Source organism: Eupeodes corollae, chromosome 1 (genome assembly GCF_945859685.1).
Source record: "Eupeodes corollae chromosome 1, idEupCoro1.1, whole genome shotgun sequence".
NCBI classification, from domain to species: domain Eukaryota; kingdom Metazoa; phylum Arthropoda; class Insecta; order Diptera; family Syrphidae; genus Eupeodes; species Eupeodes corollae.
The window spans coordinates 77,221,254-77,244,087 of record NC_079147.1 but is presented as its reverse complement, the minus strand read 5'-3'; the positions used below and the strand labels follow the sequence as shown (position 1 = coordinate 77,244,087).

The 22,834-nt window shown below is 35.8% G+C and overlaps 1 protein-coding gene across 1 annotated transcript in view; it reads right to left on the bottom strand.

Moving 5' to 3' along the window:
• Positions 1-22,834, bottom strand: part of LOC129940018 (uncharacterized) — a 286,224-nt gene that overhangs the window by 220,781 nt on the left and 42,609 nt on the right. The window lies entirely within an intron of this gene.

The following is a 22,834-nucleotide window of genomic DNA, read 5'->3' as shown; positions in this document are numbered from 1 at the left end:
AAGTGTATTGAATGTTACACATTTTAAAATCAAAAGCAATGGGGCAAAAGTAGAAATGTTCTAAATATTTAGCAATTTGCTAAGCGACTCCAAAATTTTAAACCTTTCATTTTCTTTTTCTTACTATTATACATATTTCACATACATATTTCTAATTCCCTTTTTTAAAAAAAAAAAAAAAACAGAAATCCGAACATGTCTAAAATAGTGACAGTTCATAAAAATAAACAAAGCAACCAAGGCAAAACGGACCCAATTATACGATTTCTCAATTGTAAACTGGGCCATTCCATCTTATAAGGTTAATTGAACATATGGATTAAGTAAATTGTTAAAAATTAAAGTAGCCATTCCGTGATTAAAACTTTTAAAAATAGTTAAGAGAAAGTGAAAAGATAAAATTGTTTAAAATAAGGTAAATCATCTTTTAAGCTTTATCATTTTACTCAATTGCTTAAAATTTAGCGCCAATATTTGTTAAATGAATTTTAATCAGAATTAAGATACAAAAAATGACAACTGTCAAGTTTGACATTCAAGTATATAAATGTAACAGTGTTTTATCTGCTTCCGATTCTGATTCTAAGCCCAGAAACATATTTTTAATCATTTGAATTAAAACTGAAATTTTGTACAATGCAAATGCTTTCAGGAGGATCAAAAGTTTTCCGGACCACATAAGTGATAACTCTTGCGACATTTTATTTCTTGTACTCTAAAGCTCTTTAAACTTACCAATAGGAAATCCTCGATGAAAAATATTTTCAAAAGCTTGATTTAAATCGAATTTTAAATCAAAAGAAAATGTCACATAGATTTTGTCATAAACTCTATATGAAGATATAAATCTTTCGTACGTATCACCCTCCAAAACCCATTTGTTTACATTGTTGTATTTGTAATGTGGACCAATTCAACGTGTTTTAACGCATACATGGAATCAACTACTAAGTTTTTAGGGGATATTTCATAAATTAGAGGAGAAATCACACGCATCCTTAAATGTAACTCATTTGAATCGGATTTCCGGTTTAGCTTGTAGCCAAACCAATATGGCTACAAAGGTTTTATATATTGACTAGTGTGCTTGGATTTTGTTTTAAGCAAATCATCATCAACCATCATCGGGTTTGATGAAGTCTCCTTCGATACGTTCCTTCACCTTAACCGAAAGTGAAATGACAGGTATTCTCTTAAGTCATTTTTCCAGCGTAATCTAACTTTAACTTCTTCAATAAAAACACAACGTTTGTTCTATAGCGTAATGAGAAACAAATAATTGAGTCATTATAAAAGTATTACTAAAATATTATAGGAGCTGTCAGTCTGGCCTGAAAAAAAGACATGTTAAGTTGTATTCACATGAACGCGGCCAACGAACGACCGACGCACGAATGAATTACAAAATGTAAGGTCATATGCGTTTGAAGGCATACTTCCTCACAAATTCTTAACAAAACGATAGAAATATAGTTTCTATTGAATTTATGATGCATACTTTTACTTTTCAATATGATATATTAATAAATTTAAGAAAATAAATTGTAGTTGATACGAACTGTCAAACTTTATTAGCGTTCCACAGTTTCCACACTCGCAACGAATAAAATAATCGCACGTACTTAACCTACCAAAAATCATTAATTCGCGACGAATTAAAAAATGTCATGTGAAAGAAATGTCAAAATCGACGAATGTTCGTTCATTCGTTGGTCGTTGGTCGTGCTCATGTGAATAGTGCTTTATCGGGCAAACGCGGCACAACTGTCATTTGGAAATAAATCGCTTCAAAAAATTGATTGTAACGAGTTTTCCATTTTGCGGTTTTAAAGTATAGGGCTGGAAATCAAAATTTGTCAAACTAATTGGTTTAACTATATTTTGTTCAGTTGAAAGTCTGACATTTACGATAATTTATCACTTAACTATCGCACAACTCATACAAATTATTAAAACCTACTACAAAAATAGTGATTCTGCCACAGCCACTTATCGTGCTTAAAGCGGAAATTATGGTTTACAATTTAACATAATCGTCCAAATACGCAAGCAATTGGTAAAATTCTGAAGAAATTTGAAGAAATTGGATTGGTTACAGATATTGTAAGGTTTGAAAATATTACTGCTGTAAATATTACTGCTGTAAGTGAAAGTGTTGCTCTAGCCCCGAAATGGTCGAGTCTTCTCAATAATTCGGACTATCTTACATCGAATTATAACGTATTTTGCATCATTTACATCCGTATTAAGTCCAGTTCACAGAACAACTGACCATTCACAAAGTTGTAGATAAGTCGAATGGGTGCTTGAACAACAGTCGGTGGACGGCGATTTTATGCACACAATTTTCTTTAGCGACGTAGCCCATTTCTCACTCGGTGGGTATGTTAATAAGCAAAAATTGTTGTATTGGCGTCCTGAGAATCCTCAAATAATTGAAGAGAGACCATTACATAAACAAAAAGTCACTGTTGCGCTCCTTGGTCCGGAGGTGTGATTGAACCTTACTTCTTCGAAAAAGTAGATTTAACGACTGTCACCGTCAATTCGCAGCGTTATGGTCTTATGATAACCTCATTTTCTTTGCCTGCTATTGATGAATATGATTTGGAAATATTGCTTTATTGCAAGAGAGAGACATTTCTTGGCCGAGTATTTTCTCGCCGTCGTGATGTCAACTGTCCACGAAGATCATGCGGTTTGCCACCGCTGACCTCCTTTTTTCGGGTCTACAAGAAAGGCCGTGTTTATGCAGATATACCTTAAACTTTTGAACACTTAAAAACCAACATTCGTCAAGTTATAGTTGAGATACCGCCCAATATGTGCCAAAAAGTTGTCGACAATTACCTCAAAAGAATCGATGCTTGCAAAAATTTGCGTGTTGGAAATTAAAATGATAAAGTAATTCACACATAATGTCAACGTTCAAACTTTATAATAAAAAAGAAATATCTTGAAACAAAATATTTTATATGTGTTTTATTACGTTTACTTTAGAAACCGCAAAATGAAACATCTTAAATTACAAAAACCCGTGTCTGTAATCTCAAATTATTTTGTAATATTCCGAAGAAAAAAAATCCCCAAAAGTCCTAGTTTTTGTCCTCTACAGGATAACCTGAGGTCTCCTGCTTGATTAAAATCTTCTATCCACCTAACTCATACTGATTGTTCCTAAAGGTCATATTTCCAAGAAAGACGCAAGGGAAAAGTGAAAATCTGAGTTTAATTTCCGCTCTCATTTTTCATCTTTCATCTACCCAAACTGTAACTACCTACCTCTGCCTATTTTATGTACTTGCACTTGCTCTACTTAAAATATTCCCACACACAATTTCAAGTTCAAAAAGGTTATTTCGTTTTCGTAAATAGCTTCACTTGAAACTGGAAGCACTCTTATTTAATTGTTTTTAATTCAAATGTTCCTAAAAATAAACCGGAAAAACCCTAAAAAAATAATTAACTCGAATACAAATATAGCTTAATAATAACTCACTTGTCAAATTCAACAAATTCGACAGAAATTATAACTATTAAAAGATAGAAAAAGGTATAAATTACCTTCACTTTAAGTTCATAACTCATTTAGCAGCCCACATCATTAAGTTCCTCGGAATCATTGTCATCAAATTACAAAAAAATATAATAAAGTAATTATTATTGAGGAAAAGAAAATGTATTAAGTTTCCTTGAAGATGTAGCTACCTACAAAAAAAACTACTGGCGTCCGTCATATCCGTTGCCATTCGTCGTCGGATGGCTTTGATTTGCCCTTATTTTAAAACCTACCTGTCTTAAAGACATTAATTTAAAATTACATACAACTTAACTTTTATTCTTTTCCCTATGAATGAAGACAACTATGACAACCATGGGACAAACCTAACCAAATGCTATATGAATTGAGGTGTAACTATCATCAAGACTCTAGTCAAGTGAAGTACTTAAGGGCCAAGTTAAGGTCATGCCTGCACTACACCGACGCTGTTGTGTTCTTCCTATTACTGAACGAACCTATACACGATATACCTTTACACCACCCAACGCGAGAGACGGATCTCCTTTACTCTTATATCTAATTGTGTTTTTCTTTCATTTAATTGGAGCATTTATGTACAGTGAGTCGAGAGAGAGAAGAACGAGAAAAAAGAAATGATTCCTGAAGTACTTTTATGGAAACCCAGTTCCCTAGTTACAGAAATTTTCTCCGGAAAAATATAAAAACTCAAACATCAAGTGAAAACAACAAAAAAGAAAATAGAAGCAAATACTCTCGTACTGCCATGAGTCTGATGGTGTTTACATCACAGGAGCTAATTCTAAGTGCAATTAACTCGGATAGTACCCAAATGTATGGGATATACGTCTACACGGTCGAACTAAAGTGAACGATTGGGTCGCACGATCTTGGATGGCTGAATTACAACTTTTTTTGATTATTTTTCAGTTTAGACTCAAGTTAAAATAAACAACAAACATTATGAATTAAAAATATAATGAACTAAATAGTGTTATTAGCACTTTAAATGTGGGATATTTGAAAATGACGTTTAACAATTTTCCATTAGCTTTAAAAATGTTAAGATATCTATGTAAAAAAACTAAACTCTATGATACCTATATTTAACAATTAATTAATTAAAAACATTAACAACAACTAAACCTAAAATTGTTTCTGGGATTTTGGCTACTCAAATGTGGGATATTCGGAAATTATGTACTAAAATCAATTAAAATGTTTGAAATACCCCAACAACAATTGAAAATTCAAAGTTGTAGCATAGCAGAAGTTGATATGAAATTAAGAAAATTTAAATACATCATCCGCAGTAAAACAAACTCTGGGAATAAGGAACTTCAAATGTGGGATATTCGAAAATAAAATTATTGGCCAGGAAGCTCAATTAAATATGGACTCTTTGTGGGCACACTAATAACGAAACTCCATTGACATTTTTGAAATATCCCACAGAAGATTCGAAGTTGTACTTAGTTTGACTCTAGGAATAAAGCTCTTCAAGTACGGGATAAAACATCCTTGTTTAGGAAGGCCCATTAAATATTACGGTAATAGTAATGACATCCTCGTAAGCATGCCCGAAAAATGGAACCTCAGTATTGTTTGCCCGATCCTGAAAAAATGGGACCCTCTAAACTGCACCAACTATATAGAGGATTCAGTCTACTTAACATCGCCTACTACATTTTCTCTGCCGTAATATGTGAACGTTTAAGGCCCGTCGTCAAAAACCTGATATGTCCTTATCAGTGTGTTTTTAGACCAGGAAAGTCCATAGTCTATCAAATACTCACATTAAGGCAGATGGCAGAGATCCACGAACACCAAATCGACACCCACCATCTTTTCATCGATTTCAAGGCCGCATATGACAGCATCTACAGGAACGAGCTGTATAGAGCCATGCCTAGTTTTGGCATCCCTGCCAAGCTAGTCCGTTTCTGCAGGATGACCATGGAGAATTCATGCTGCTCAATAAAGGTTGGAAACAACTTAACAGGACCTTTCGATGTCAAGAAAGGTCTTAGACAATGTGATGCGCTGTCACGCAATTTTTTTGACATCGTACTCGAAAGAATAATGCAGAGCTCCCAAGTCAACATAAGAGGCAACACCTTACAAAATGCTGCAAGCATAATATGCTGATGACACTGACATAATCGGAAGACCTCAGCGTGATGTCAATGGGGCTTTTGTGAGTATTGTGGCAGAGGCGGCAAAACAAAGTACATGCTGTCGTCAAGAAAGGACCTACAACTCCGACACGTCTTGGTCAAAGCGTCACCAACGACAGACGTTACTTTGAGGTAGTCAAGGACTTCGTCTAACTAGGCTCCGCTGTAAACGCAGGAAACAGCACCAGCTGTGAGATCAAATGAAGAATAACTCTTGCTAACTCTTTGGACTAAGCAAGCAGTTGAGTGGAAAAGTCCTCTCCCGAAGGACCAGAGTGTCGCTATATACGTCACTTATCATCCCACCCGTCCGTTGTTTCGAGAGAAAAGTTCTTCGTGTAATCTTGGGTTCCGTATGCATCGAAGGGGAGTGGAGGAGAAGATGGAACGACGAGCTGTGCGGGCTGTACTGCGATGTACACTTGTCCAGAAGGGTAAAAGTCCAACGACTAAAATGGCTGGGTCACGTAGCGCGCATGGAAAACAATGCTCAGGCACGGAAAGTTTTCACGACCACAGGACAGCGCAGTTAAGGAAGACTGCGGATCAGGTGGCGCGAACAAGTGGAAAGTGACCTCACTCAACTTTAAGCGCGAAACTGGAGACATCTAGCTAAGGACCGAGCTAGATGAAGAACTTTTCTTGGTGAAGCCCTTGTTCACACAGGACTGTAGCGCCACCTTAAGTAAGTAAGTTATAACAAAACTCAAATGACATTTGTGGATCAATTCAAAGGCAGACATTTCAATAGAATATCGCACTGAAAATTCGAAAAATCAAAGTTGGGATATTTATTTCGAAGATTGTTGTCTGTGAAGAAAGTTAATCGACCAGTTTGTATTTTTCTAAGATTTCTGAGAATTTTCTCAGTCAGATTGACAGATCAGGGGGAATAATGTATTTGAGCTTTGCACTTCCCTTTTTTAAATTGTATGCCATAGAGAATATTTGAGCAATCATTCATAGAAAATTCTTTACTCAGAGTTTTGACAGCGAAAACTAAAACTAAATTATGAGACAAGAAAGAAAGATCTTAGAATTATAAACAAGCCAAATTAAAAATTCCATACATGCAGGATGCCAAAGAATGTGACATTTAATGAATATTGGAATTAAGCATCTTGCACATGAGCTACGAACTGTCAACTGTGGATGTTCGTATATTTGGACTTTTCTTCCACGTGAGCTTTATTTCTATTCGCAGACAGCGACGAAAAATTACACTTTTTTCTATATTTTTCTTAGCCATATTCTTTCACACAAAAACCAAATAAGAGTTGTATAATTTTGAGGTGAAGTTGCGAGCTAAGAATTTATGTGTTGCAGTGTGGATGGTATGTGGAACGCGAACAGAGTTTGATAGTTGGTAGCAACCACAATGAAAATCGTTACTACCAAATTGTTTTTACAAAATTTTCTTGTTTTAGAGAACAAAATGCAAATTTTATTATCCTAAAATTAGTGTCAATGGGTTTCATATAATTTAAATGTGTTTTTGTTTGAAACTGACTTTTTGAAATGTGTAAAATCACCCTTGTTCGTCCATTCGTTGTTCGTTGTCATGTGCAAGGCGATTTAGAGCGACCAACAACCAACGAATGAACGAATATTCCTCTATTATGACATTTCTTGTTCTGATTCGTAAATACAGATACACAACAAACACTAGAATCTTTTTGTTTTTGCTAAGAAAAGAGGGAACATTTTTTCCTCAAAGTGTGGATCGTATGCGAATGAAGTTTGACAGTTTGTTACAATCAGATTGCAACTCGCTACCAAAAACTTAAACTTCTTTTAATTTGATTATTAAAAGTCTATTTTATTAACTTGAGCTATATTTCTACACTTTGCTTACATATTGCACAAAATGTAGGCTAAAAAAATGTTTAAAATTACATTGATTCATTTGTCTGTCGTCGGTTGTTGGTAGCCCTCATGAGAAAAGTCCCTTAAACGTCAATGTGGAAGCTGTGTGACAGGGTGCATATTTTTCTTCCAATTTAGACCGTAAAATGTTTAATATTTAAAAAACAAAATACTGTTTACCTTGAAATAAACTTGTATCAACTTCAAAAAAAAAAAAATGAAACTAAATAAAACTCCAAAGCCAAACATTAATTTATGAACCCATAACATGTCAACAACCTATATCACAGAGTTAACATTTTAAAGATCTGTTCGTTCATTCACTCGTTGGTATATCAACAACACCATAAGACATGACTTGGTTTATGATAGAACAAACTCATGGCAACGAAGTGCTGAATTGCTGACAAGAACAAAAACAAAAATAAACCTGGATTCAGTTCATTTTATAACTTTTCATTAAATTTTGTGCTAAAAAAGCAAAAAGGAGGTAAATCACATCAGCACTTGAAAAATTGAATTTATTTTTAATTAATAAAATGTCTACAAGTAACAACTTCGAAATTCTTGCTTATTAATGAAGTACAAAAATTTCAAGAAAACTGAAAAACATCTAAAATAGTACGTGGTGTCAATGTGGATTTAGGTTTCAGTTTCAGTTTAGGAAAAAAAAACATGGAAATACAAAATTGTGGAAATAAAAATGCTGACATTTTTGGTTGATGTGTAACCGGTTTAAAATCTTTTTTCTTTATTTATTGATTAGGTGGTATTAACTTCAAATTGGAAAAATATTTGTTGGTTGGTTTAGAGCCTAAAGATTTCTATGACTGTTTTATAGCAAGTTTTTAGCATGAGTCATTGTTGTTTTTTTTTATGGCAGTTGCATACGACGAGAAAATATTTGTTGATATTTTATTTTATTTTATTTTATGGCTATACTAGTGCAACAAAATAAAATCACTATTTATACGGGATGTGTGATATCACATTTTGTGTGATATGGTTGATGATTTTTAATGTGAATTTGTAATGAGACCAAGGCCCAATGATGATGCAACCAACACCTTAATATGTGTAACATAGTTACATTGAATCAAATTTCACTTGAAAATAATACAATATTATTCGAAGTTTATCAGAACTTTCTTTTTCTTAGAAATATTATTCAAGTAAATAATTGTTTTGAATACAAAATTTATTTTGATATTTGTTTGGTGTTTGTGAGGGCTAATGAATCGAAAGTCTAAAGGATCGAAAGGAAATAACGATTACATTTTTTTAAATCTGAAATACATACATAAATTATTAAAATAATATAACCTTATAAAAACCAATGGAATTATAAATAATACTACACTTTTATCAACTAACTTATATGAATTGAAGACAGTTTTCTTTAGGATTGACTTAACAAAAATTGACTGACAGCCCAAGAATATAAAACAGCTCCATTTCTTTATGGATTACATATAAAAACAAATAAATATTAAAATAAGAAATATTTTATTTCCACACATACAAAAAACGATAATGTCTAAGCACTGTTTTTATCGAAATAGTTGAAAGTGATACCAAATTCTACAAGGCAAAATGACACCTACTGTCAAATAGAAAAACTGATTTATGGATCACAAAAATAGATCGAAGCTAAAGCAGTATTTGGCTTTGTTTGTTGTTCTAGGCAAATAAAAAGATGATCTGATTAATATGAATTGTATTTCCGGTGTTTTCCGAAAAAATAGAACATCTGAGACAATCCGTCAAAGTAGAATGACAGATGCGTATAGCACAGACATATCAATCAAATTTTAGACCAGGAGTTGAATCGGCTTTTTGTTAGGCAAATTGACATTGATAGAACGAAACTTCTTCTGTAGTCTCTTGAACAATTTATCGTTCAATTTTTCCATTTACTTCAATTATTAATTCAAACAATTTTAAAGCAACATCGCTTACATCTAAAAAACTGTCACTTTTGACAGTTGGGAACATTGTCAACTCAGAATCATGGACAAAGTAATTATTCGTTAAAACTATTCTTTTTTAACTTTATTAAAAGTATAGTAAAATGAATTAATCGGATGTATTTTAATTTATTTACAGATAATACAGCAATAAAATTGAGTTAATAAAACTTAAAACTTAATAATCTTAAACTAAGTATCTTAATTGTTTGTGATTAAGATTGATCGAATGTATTTCCGGTAGGTTAAATCTGTGTTGAATGAATGGATATTTATTATTTATCGTTATATGACTTTGACTTGACTAATTAAACTTACCTTCACCTCTTATGGATTTTTATCTTTAAATTAGATTAAGAAGCATTAATCGGCAATTACCTGGAAAAAAGAAGAAAGAAACGGTTATTTAGCATTTGAATTTCATGAAACAAATAAAAATAAAGGAAAATCTTAAATCAAAAACTTAAAATGCTCACAAATAATAAGTTCAAACCTCGTTTTACAGTTATACTTAATAATGAAGAGTCTGTTTTTTTTAAAGGTTAGGGACGTGACAGAAGTTCAACTCAATCTTGATTAATCCATTAAATTTAATGAATTGATGGAAATGTTATGGTTGGTGGTGCAAAATCGTACTGTCACCTCATAGTGGTGTCCGCTGGATAGCCTAAAGGCGAACTTACGACGAAAGTTGGATCCATCGGATCCATAGCTGTGTCACCTAAATTATCTTCTCAGGAAGTAGGAAGAAAACGTCAGATATCGGTCTGAAGGACCAGCTTTAACGATCTCAGTTATGCGCAGGCCTCAGAAGCCGGCCATGAAAGAAAATTTAAAGAGTGATGAAAACACAAGTAATAGCCACGGATGAACGGACTGATAATGCTGACAACATTCCCCCCTCCCGCAATTGAAAAACGGACAAGGATTTACACTCAACCGACCACGCAAAGCAGAGCCGCTTGCCGATGTTTTTGCCGAAATCAAAGCTGATGTGTGACAGCCCTCCAGGAGATGCGATGGAATGGGCCAGGCAGTAGTAAGAATAAAGGCTGTGATTGCTGCTATGGGAAGTGTCTACTCGATGGGAGAGAGCGATTATTTGGATGTGGTTTTGCTGTCAGAGGGAAACTAAAGCAGAGTTTTAAACTTTCGGGAAGTGAGTGAAAGAGCCTGAACCTGAGCCTTATCAATACCGCCAAGTTTTTTGACGACCGAGTTTCCCTAGAGCTTGCGAGAAACCCTACAACGGACGAGATGTGCCCAGAGACCCACTGGCAACTTTGCAAAACAATCCATCAGGAATGTTGCAGAAGAGGTGCTAAATTTCCCACAGCCGCCACCAAGGGACCCCTGGTTTGACTCTCGATGTGCTCAGGCAAAAAAAGCCAAACGGAGGCATTCAGATTATGGCAGCAAAGGACGACACGATCTTCCCGCCAATTCTACGTCGACAAGAGAAGGGATGAGAACCGCCTGCTAAGGAGATAGAAAAAAGCCCATGAGCAGCGTGAAGTCGAGGAGATCCAGGGATGTTTTAACAGGAAACAGGTGCGGAGCTTTTATAGAAGACTCAAAGAGAAAACAACGGGATTCACTAGCCACTTTGGAGCCTGCAAAAATAATGAGGGGATTAATGGAGTCGAGATGCAGTCAATGCTAAAAATCTGTAGAGATAAATTCAACCAGCTGCTTAATGGTGATGAAGTCAACGATTCCGCCATTGAGCAGCCACGTCAAATCCATTTGGTTTACGACCTAGAGTTCTACCAGGCAGAAGTCGAACAAAGCGGCCGGTGATGACGGTCTGCAGGCGGAACTTTTTAAGTACGCTGGAGCAGATCTGGTAAGGAGCATACAACCGCTAGTAACTAAAATTTGGTCGGAAGAAAGCATGCCCGACGAGTGAAACTTAAGGACCATCTGCCCTATCCATAAAAAAAGATTACCGCCTTCTCTGCACTCACTACAGAGGCATTAGCCTTTTTAACATCGTGTATAAGATATTGTTCAGCGTATTATGTGAACGCCTGAAGCCATTTACTGACGAACTAATTGGCCCTTATCAGTGTGGCTTCAGACCTGGAAAATCTACCACCAACCAAATTTTCACTCTACGCCAAACCTTGCAAAGGACCCAAGAACACAACATCAAAACACACCATCCTTTTTCATCTATTTCAAAGCAGCTTATTACAGTGTAGACACCGTTCCATGTTGATTTTTGGTATCCCTACCAAACTGATACGACTTATCAGGATGACGCTGGAAAATGCTCGTTGCTGCGTCAAAATTGCAAGAGACTCGACCAAAACTTCGAAACCACCAGAGGACTTCGACAAGCCGATGCGCTGTCATTTAGCTGCTTCAATATTGTGGTGCATAACACCAACATCAATACAAGTGACACCATCTTTCAAAAACACAATATCTTGGATATGTAGATGAGATCGACATTATGGGAAGTACCAAACGAGCAGTGACGGGTGCTTTCTCAAATGTCGAGTCTGAGGCAAAGAAGATGTGCCTTGACATTAACAAGGAAAAAACGAAGTATTTACTGCCACTCTAGTCCGTAAGGTATTCAACGCCAAGCCTGAGGGAACAAGAAGCAGAGGCAGGACTCATCTCCGGTGGAGTGATCAAGTTGTGGGCGTTGCACGTCAACTTGGCATTCGAAACTGGAGGCAGCAAGCTAGAGATCGAGTAAGCTGACGAAAATTATTACTTGAGGCCCAGGACCACAATGCGCTGTAGCGAAAACTAAACTAAAGTAAGTAAGTTAAGTAAAGTAAAGTAAGTAGTTTATGGCTTTTACTTGACGGCGAACAAACTTTTGGCAACACTGAAACAAATTCCAAAATTTGACACTTATTCTCAAGAGACTTTGATTTGTAAATTTGAATTTAAAAAAAATTCTTTATAGCCTCGAAGTTGTCTGCTTCTAGGGTGAAGTCCGAAATCATACAAATTTCGTAATATGTCCACTTTTTTAAGGGGTTGTAACACGTACAAGCAAATTAAAAAATCTAAACAATTCTGTTCACACAATTTTCAGAAAACAGACAAACAGCTGTCACTGAATGACATTTGTTGAGCTGTCAAATATAATTTAATTTCTGTTGTAATGAAGTAAAGCCCCAACTATAATAGATTTAACCAAAAGTATGTTAATGTCAAAACCGTAACCGAACGAAAAGTTATCAGAAGTTATCGTCATAACAAAAAGTAACCAAAATGGATTCGAGTAACTTAAGCAAATGTCAAACGAAATGCGTTTCAAATTTGACATTTGCTTAATTGCGCGAAATTTAACTAAACTGAGCAGAACGTCTATTATGATTAGTCACATATAAGGCTGCGCATTGGTTCGTTCCCTTAAGCTGATTTAAGCTCGGTTAAATCTATTATAGTTGCGGCTTAAGAATAAAATTGCAAAACTGTAAGATTGTCTTTAGTATATTTTTTTATTTTAGTGGCAAATACAGTAGACTGCTTCCTGTCAAAACGAGATATATCTTTTTTGTTCAATGTAATGTTCCAGTCCTTTTTCAATAAGCAATTACACAAGACCTCATTACTTTTTACTCCTTAGATAGTGAAAACCCTACAATTGACAAATTGATCATACATCCTTTATGATGGAGAGAATTTCAAATAAACTTTTAAAATGGTGCTTTTAACTTCTTCAAATCTTTAAAAAAAAAGTAGTTTTCCTATATCTCCCATCTCCCTTCAAACATTTTTAAAAGTAGGAAAAGGGAACTTTGAATGATTTCTAGATTTTGAAAAAACACTTCAAATATTGTATTCTATAGCTCAAAGTCTTCAAAACCATTTAATTCCGTTTATTTATGTATTTTCAATTCACCAAAACTTCTACGGCTTAACAAATATTTATACAAAAAAACTAAGATATTCAAACTATATCAAAGTTCATTGACTCTCCGTGTAAAGGTTGAAGAACTTTCTTTCCTCCCCTTTTTAAGTCCTCACAAATTATATTACCTACAGGATAACTATACTATCGACCAAATACTACGTACCTACCTTAGCTATGTACCTACAAAAACAATAATCCTTTCCCCAGAAAGTTTATGTTTGGTCTTTATTGAAAATGTAATTCAATTCAAAATAATGAAACTTTCAAAAAAATAAAAATATCTAGGCTAGGCACTGAGAACCAGAACAACAAAAACAAACCATAGAAACTCCTTTTTTGTTCCTGAAATAAAACACAAAAGTTAAACCGTATAAAAACAATAACGACGCTCTGTCGGATATAAAGGCATCCTGTTACCACCGCCGCCGCCATCAACATCCTTTTTACCAGGGCAACCATTTTTCATAATATTCCTCCACGAACGTAAACACTCAAACGACCAACGACGCGACGCAAGGAAAGGAGAATTCCATTGGATAAATAAAAAAATGCAACAACAAAAACAAAACAATAATATCAACAAAATTTAACTGCCAAAGGCAAAGGATTAAACCCTTAACGTGGTGGATATGAATATTATTTGTTAAAAAAGTTCAACAAAATTGCAACACTTTCGAACTAATATTGGAAAAATAAAATATTTTCTCTGCGAATGCTGCTGCTGCGAATTGGATTTATATATTTTCTTTTTTTTGAAATACTTGTTGTTCAATAAATTCTATGACAAAATAGTCTGTGCTTCGGGGGGAAGAAGGGCGGGCGTAGAAAGTATTTTTATATTGTATTTGAAACACACTTCAGAACCATACAAGAGCAATATTCATGGAATGTGCAATTTTCAGGGTGGCACGTTTCACAAATCGATGGAAATCTCGTCATACAAAACAAAAGAGTAACCGGATTCTCAAAATGGATAAGATATTCATACGTATTCAAAAAGCGGGGGAGGCAACTTAAAATGATACCATCTTTTAAACACAAAAGGACACAAAAATTTAGAATTGGGATCAGTTTAAAAGGGGGTTCTCGTTTTTCAAAACTTCAGGCCTGGTAGTGGACAGTGGAAAGCTTCTTAAAACAAGACATAAGTTCAAAAAGGGACAACTAACTTTTACTAATTATTGTTCTTCTGTAAACTGATATCAGCTCAGAAATGTTGTCAAATTAAAGAAGAATTCAAGAGAAGTTACTAGTAAACAATGGCCTTTGGAAAAGCATTACACATTCTTGATGTGCGTCTAAGAACAGAATCTCTATTGGAATGCAATGTAGCCGTGACATAAGTGCAAGTGACATAAGACCAAATTTTAGAATTTCAACAGTTATGTCGCTTTCCAAAATGATTTAAGGCCAATTCGGTCTTATGTCACTTTCAAACTTTATCTTCATCACCTGGAAAGATTGAAGATGTACCTTTAGGTTCAAAACATCTTTAGCAGTAGTGGGAGTTTTAGGGAACGACCTGTTTCGAATTCGCATGAACTACCGTCTTACTTTTCCAAACTGAAACTTATAATAAAAATGGCTACAATATGTTGGAAACATTCGGCAAACCTTCTTCATTGAAGACTTCGTGTGTATCGCTTCGTTTTACTGAAACGTTTTCATTGTTTCTTTTATTTCATTTAACTTTCATCATCTTTATGATTATAAGCGGCACTTGATTTTGAGAACTTAAGACCAAATTTGTTTTGATATGTTTTCAATTACTCAAAGCGGTCTTTACCGTTAGAATTATGATAAGATTAACAGCAGATGGCAAGTAAATGTAATCAGGAAAGTTCCAAGCTACTTTTTTGTTCTTTTCTTGCCTTGTACGGAAAGGTCGTAAAATGCAAGTTCGAAGTGATCTGATCTACAATTATGAGTTTTGTGAGGGCTTAAGAGTACGCAGCCTATTGTTAGAGGAAATTGTAAACTATCCGAAAGACATGTGCGCTATAATAAAGCGTGTAGCGCAAGTACGTTTTGAACGATTGTGTACTTGCGCTACACACTTTATTATAGCGCACATGTCTTTCGGAATTGAAAAAATATCAAAACAAATTTGGTCTTAAGTTCCGAAAAAATGTGATCAAAAGTTGAAATTTAGCCGTATGACACTTTTGAATGACACTTGCCCTTATGTCACGGCCCCAAATGCAACTTGGTATGGGATCGGAATGAGCCAGTTGCATTACATTGATAGAAAGTTGCTAATACAAAATTCTACTGAAAGGAAGAAAGACATGTAACACTGAAATGGTGCTTGATGATGTAAAAGTTTCAGCTAAAAAAGTTTTCTCTGGACTATGGTTTCCAACCTTTGAGGCCGACTGCCAAATATAAAAGTTAAAATCAAGTTATTGAAGTGGTGAATTCTTGCATCTTGCACTGTCATTTGAAAATTTAGAGTGTGTTGTCATTCAATTGCTTTTCTTGAAGTCCCACTCATTTAAAGCGACAATGGGACTAAAAGTGACAGCATTAAGTTTTCAAAGCGTCCAATTTTTCAATGTTAATTTCTCCATATTGGGCAATGCTGTTAAGTTTTGAATTTAATGAGCTTCTATAGTGCAAGTTTCACATCTGAAAGACAAGGAACAGAATGTGAAATGATGAAGGTACTTTCATCAACAAAACAGCTCAATGTTGAAGTTAGAAGAGAATTGGGGACAAAACGGAACCTTGCGGAATACCAGCATTTATTTTGTGAGTTTCAGACTTATTTGGACTTGTAGTGATTTATTAGAAAGGTTATTTCTACACAGAAGAGATTCGCCTTTATCAAAAGCAATCTTCTTATAAATATTTAAAGTTCGTTCAAGAGGAGAAGTCATTTTCTTAGAATGTAATTGGATATACAAGAATTTGGCTCCAAAGGCCACTGAAACGTAGACTTTTAATTTAATAGTATATTTGAAACTAAAAAAGTTACTTGTGATTTAAGTAGTTTTATTTCAATTACTTCTGTTTTTAATGTTTCTTTAAGAAACAAGCTAACTTTGATGAGGAATGTCGGCCAGCAAATGCAGCGACAGAACAGGCACGCAAAGCGGCGTTGCATAAAAGGACGAGAGTTGCTCATGAGTTCTATGAGCAAAAGAGGCGAGAGGAACGCCGACTTCTCAGAAGGAAAACGAGAGAGCATGAAAAGCGTGCGGTCGAAGATATTGCGAGGTATAAAAGCAGGAATGACGTTAGAAACTTTTATGAACAGGTGAAACGAAATTCACAAGTTCATAAACCTAGAAAAGAGGGCTGCAAAGACGATAGTAGAAACATCAAAGTGAAACCGTAGTCACTGCTGAGTATATGGAAGGACCACTTCTGCATATCGTATAACGGCGACAAGGAACCGAATTCCGCTGTCAGCAGGATGATCCATTCAATATAGACGACGAAAGCCAACAATCCCACCCTCCCGACTTAGACGAAGTAAAGATTGCCATATCTAATCTGAAGCCTAATAAAGCCGCTGGAGCGGTTTGGATGGCTTGAATGCCGAGCTCTTTAAAGCAGCTGGAGAAAAGATGGTTTGGAGCATGGAACAACTTATCTGTAAGATATGGTCGGAAGAAAGCATGCCTGATGAATGGAACTTCAGTATTGTTTACCCGATCCTGTAAAAAGAAGACCCTCTAAACTTCTCCAACTATAGAGAAATTAGTCTACTTAACATCGCCTATAAAATCTTCTCTGCCGTAATACGTGAACTTCTAAAGCTCATCTTCAACAACCTGATAGATCCTAATCAGTGTGGTTTTAGACCAGGAAAGTCCACAGTCTATCAATTATTCAAAATACGGAAAATCCTGAAAAAAAACCCAAGAACACCAAATCGACTCCCACCATCTTTTCATCGATTTCAAGGCCGCATATGGCAGCATCTACAGGGACGAGCTGTAAAGAGCCATGTCTAGTTTTGGTATCAATGCCAAACTCGTCCGTTTGTGCAGGATGACCATGGAGAATTCACGCTGTTTCATAAAGGTTAGAAACAACTTAACAGAACCTTCGATGTCAAAAAAGGTTTTAGACAAGGTGATACGCTGTCGCTATATAAGACACTTATCATCTTACTTATACGTTGCAGAAGCATTGACTATGACAAAAGCGGAAGAAAGCAGCTTGATGTCGGTTCAAGAGAAAAGTTCTTCGTGTGATCTACGGACCAGTATGCATCGAAGGAGAGTGGAGGCGAAGATAGATCGACGAGCTCTACGGGCTGTACAGCAACGTAGACTTAGCCAGAAGGGTAAAAGTACAATGACTAAGATGGCTGGGTCACGTAGAGCGCATGGAAAACAATGCTCCGGCTCGGAAAGTCTTCGAATCCACACCCACAGGACAGCGCAGTAAAGGGAAGACCACGCGCACAAGTGGAAAGTGACCTCACCCAACTTAGAGCTCGAAACTGGAGACATCTAGCTAGGGACCGAGCTAGATGGAGAAGTTTGTTGGGTGAGGCCCTATGTAGTTCACACAGGACTGTAGCGCCACCTTAAGTAAGTAAGTAAGTAAGTAACTTTAGAGAATGTTTAAAACTCTGGTAGTTTATGTCCATTATTAAGTCTTCCAATCTTTATTTTGGCAACAAACATTTCAAGAAGTTGAAAAGGCCTATTTTCCGGTACATCTCCGTGTCAATTTTATGCATTCAAGGACCCAATTGGTGAAGAAACGATGGAACTGTTGATCGAAGGATTTGAGTTCTTTTGTCAATATTCAACTTTAAATACCATAAAACTTAAATTCTCACACTAAATACAGTGTAATTTCGTTTTTAGAATATTTAATAATATTTACGTTTTTGTTGTTTTTAAGCAACATGTACAAGGTTTCAGTTCCTTACATTACTAACTTGCCCCAACAGCTCAATTTATACATTAATTTCATTCTTGTTGGTGATGGCCCGAAAGTTTTGTATTCCTTGGAATTGTAGCTGCCAAATTTTCATAATTGTTTATTTAAAAGTTGAAGGTTGTATTGTTCCGTTGTAAGTAATGATATTCTTTTTGCTTGACAAATGTCAAAAGATGACAGCTACAAAAGTGACAGAAAGCCCAATATCCGGGTATTCAAAATCGAACCTCTTATTAAAAAACCCTTTCCAAGTGATTTGTTTTTGCCTGTTATACTGATATTTGGAAATATATTTAAATCCGGTTCTGTGCAATCTACAGACTTCTTCTTTCGAAAGGAATGCCTTGAAGTTTCAACTGGTTTGAATCAATACTCTTACGTCACTTAGTTTTATTATCATAAGGACGACATAACTACTAGAAAAAGTAGTCATGGCAACTTAACTTAGTCCTCAAACCAGAGACTTTTGCGAGAAATTTACTGCTTCTTTTTCCTCTATTTCTAATAGCTTTTGGTCTGCTAAATCTGACTCAAGCTAAATGATGTTACATATGGAAAGTGCAAACATAATTAGAAAATTACATCATTTCTGCTGCCTTTATGCGCATTTTTACAAAACGCAAAAACTTTTACCTAAACCCTAAAAATTCTTAGAAACTGTTTAATTAAAATGAGCAAACTAAAAGAGTTCGTAACAAAAACTTTCTAGCTCTATTTCTTTTGAGACTTCAAACTATAAACAAAACTTAATTTTTGCAAACTTATATTTTACCTGTAAATACGAAAAGAAAACTTTATTTTACATGTGTGTGAATGTAAATAGGTAATATTTAAATCATTCAAGTGCTCTTCAATAAAATGAAAGAAAAAAAGAGAATCTTTTTCCAAAAACCACTTTCCATCATAATAATTTTAATTAAGGTTTTAACCACTTGCCAGTATCCGTAGGTAAATTTAAGTTTAAAAGAGTCTCCTTTTACCGCACATAAAATTCATACCTATAGGTATTACATTTGACAGCAGTAATAATTATTCATTCAGTTTTATGACTATAGGATAGGTAAGGTGCGAACGCACTGTAAAGTACAGTGCGGTTCAATTGATTATAGACAACTTTAAAAAGCTTTGTTTGTTAAATTTGAACTGATGCACAAAATTCTAAAGATGATGAATTTGTGGAAAACTAAAGGGTGTTCTTAAGAGCTCGAAATACTTATACAGGACAGAACAATCGTTGGAATAAAGTTTGTGTTAAAACAATCTGGTAGATAATTCCACAGCATTTTATTATTTATTAAATATTATTTCCGGCATATTACTGCCTTCCAGTTTCTCCAATTTTGGCACAAATATTTCAAGAACTGCTAGTTTTTAGGCATTGACTATTATTAACCAATTTTTAAAACCAAGAGTCCAGTTAACAGAATCAATTCCTAAAATGGATTTTGGAATAATTTGATGCTTAAAAACACTCTATGACAAGTTGCGCAGTTTTAATGGAACTAAATGTTGTCGATGTTAAGCTTATTAATTCATGAGCTTCATAACTGATCACAATTCATTGTTTAAAATGCAAGAAATTGCTAGTATTCTCCAGTGCTTTGTTTGTTTTCTTATTTATTTTCATAAACGATATCTTGTCTGCGTAGTACCCGTGGCATGATGGTTAGTGCGTTGGACTGATATTCAGGAAAAAAAAATGAAAATTACCTTCCGCGTCTGAAACTCCAAAGAACTGAAGAGAACAGAGACGTACTCATGACAGCGCAAATAGATCCAGAAGAAACCATCTTTGACGATGATTTTTATATAATTGATTTCCGAAGGAAAAAGTGGAGGCGGTGGGAGCTGCTTTCCAGCAAGTGTACAAGGTGAATGTTAGCATTCGCCCCAACCACGACCTGAAAAACAGAGCCCTACTTAATCACTTATTTCGCAATGATATGACACATTGGCGATCTGAGAACCGCGGTTTCATGCGGTTCGATGACGATTCCTTGGGAAATGCCATAATCACCAAGCAAACGGGACCAAGTCCCTTGTTAGTGACGAAAGTCGAGCTTCAGCTCATCTTTAACTCAATAAAAAACAAAAAATCAGCAGATGCCGATGGTATATCCAAAGAGACGAAAGTCGAGCTTCAGCTCATCTTTAACTCAATAAAAAACAAAAAATCAGCAGGTGCCGATGGTATATCCAAAGTTAAACTAAGACATTTCCCGATGGAGGCAATTGACATTTACACCACACTCTTCAATAATGCACTGAATAACGCATATTATCCAGTGCATTGGAAGACCGCAGTGGTTCATCCTTACCCGAAAAAGGGAAAGGACAACTCCAATCCGTAAAATCTTCGGTTTATAAGTATTCTTCCTAGCATCAGCAAAGTTTTCGAAAAGATCATCAAAAGGGCTCTAACTAAGTGGGTTGCGGACAACAACATAATTCCGGATAAACAGTTCGGGTTCAAGGCGGGTCATGACACAATTCATGCTGCGTATAAACTCGTATCTGATATCTAATGGAATAAATCAAAACAACAATACACAGGTGCTGTTCTGGTTGATTTGGAAAAGGCCTTTGACACCGTATGGTTAGAGGGTCTTTACCTAAAGCCTGAAAAAGAAGCAAGCCATTGTTGTATATACTTTATGATATGCTTACCGGTAGAAAGTTTGTTGTCAAAAGTGGCAATGTTACTTCTACCACAACATTCTCAATTAAAAATGGTCTTCAACAAGGAGCGGTGAATTCGCCGATTCTCTTCAGCATTTACACCAGCGATTTGATATAGAGTCTTACAAAGGCAATTGCGTATGCCGACGATCTAAAGTTTGAGGTTATTAGAATTCTCTTGCAGCGTGATTTCGACAAGATTCAGCGATATTGTGACGACTGGAAACTGAAAATAAATGTCCAGAAGTCGGAGAAAATTCTATTCCGGACTCCGTTGGCTAGGGCCACGAGGGATACGTGCAAGAATTGGTGCAAGATGGTCATCGTTGCTCTTCACGGGCAACGATGAGCGAGCAAAAGTGTAGTGAAGTACCTCGGTATCTGGTTAGATCAGTATTTATTTTTCGACAGACTCTGCTGCTCTGACCAGGGCCAGAGGAGTTTTCGCTCTGACGACGCTCAACAGAATTGACAATTTCGTGATAAAACTCGTTCGAGGTAACATTGCAAGAGCTATGTCTTCGACCAACAATTTAATTTTCGGGGCGTTTTATCCGAAGACGAGTATTTAGAGAGTGCACGCTTGAGCGGCTTCATTCCACCAGAGACATTCCTCTTTTTAGACAGATGTCTTTCACGTCAGACGACGAACCGTGGATAGGCGACTCCTGTACAATCAGGAAATCATGACACAAGACGGAGCAGTGCTCGTTCGGTTCAGTAGGGCTGTGTCCGAACGGAACCGAACAGATAGGGTGAAGCGGGAGAAACAGTTTTGGGTGGCTTTAAACGGCACTTGATAGTTGCTAGTCGGGATGTGGTTTTAAGCCTTGGCCGGCTTACATACATGTTTTATAGTTCTATAATTTAGTTTTAAGTAAAACAGGCATGGTAGAACAAACTTGATAAACATAACAACAACAGCATAATAAAAATGATTATTTTTATGAATTTTTGTCTAGCTTTAAGTTAGTTTTAAGATATAATGAAAAAAAGTGGGTTGGATTCACAAGCCAAAGGTCTTGGGTTAGATCCCTGCATTAGACATCTAAAGTTTTATTCACGGGTACTGCCTCTTGCGAGGAATTGAAAAATACTCCAAGAGTATTTCTTTTCATGAAAAGTGCTTTAAACTGTAGGTCCCCTCCATCCCTAGCAATAGTACTAGCACACAGGAACGGTTGAGAGTTGTAAATCACTTAGCCCTATTTCTCAACGGACTGTTGCACCTATTTTTTGTTTATATCTTGTGCGCTGATTACTTTAACCTGAGCTTTACATATGTGTTTGTAGACATCCTTGTTTTTTGATTGTGAGACTTCAACAGCAGGGCATGATAAGATCAGCACTATCCCCCCGTTACCCCCAATGTCATACAATTCTTGAGTGAAAATGACAGATCTGTTATAAAAAAATTAAAATCGAATTATAGCCAGGTAAGCCCCCATTTCGTATCAGCCGTAATACCAGCAGTTCCAGATATGCCCATCACGTTAGGTTAGGTTGTATGGGGTGATCTGTTAAGGCTAAGAAACATCTCACCTGTAACTTTTTAGATTCATTGTGCTTCCCAGAAAAAGGGGAATGATTTGGTTAGGTATAGAAAGGCTAGTGAGGATTAAGGTTAAGGGTGCCTCCCTGAACCATTGCGATTTCTAGGTGGCAAGGACTAAACGTCCTAATATTGTCATTCTTCTGTTGGTTAGGCTTGTGCATTCGCATAAAAATTGTAAGGTATCGTCTCCTCTCCTCATCCTCACATCTACAAAAATCGGATGAGCTAACCCATTCTGTTCATGTGTGTGCCCTATGAGGACAATAAGGACACCTGAGTTGG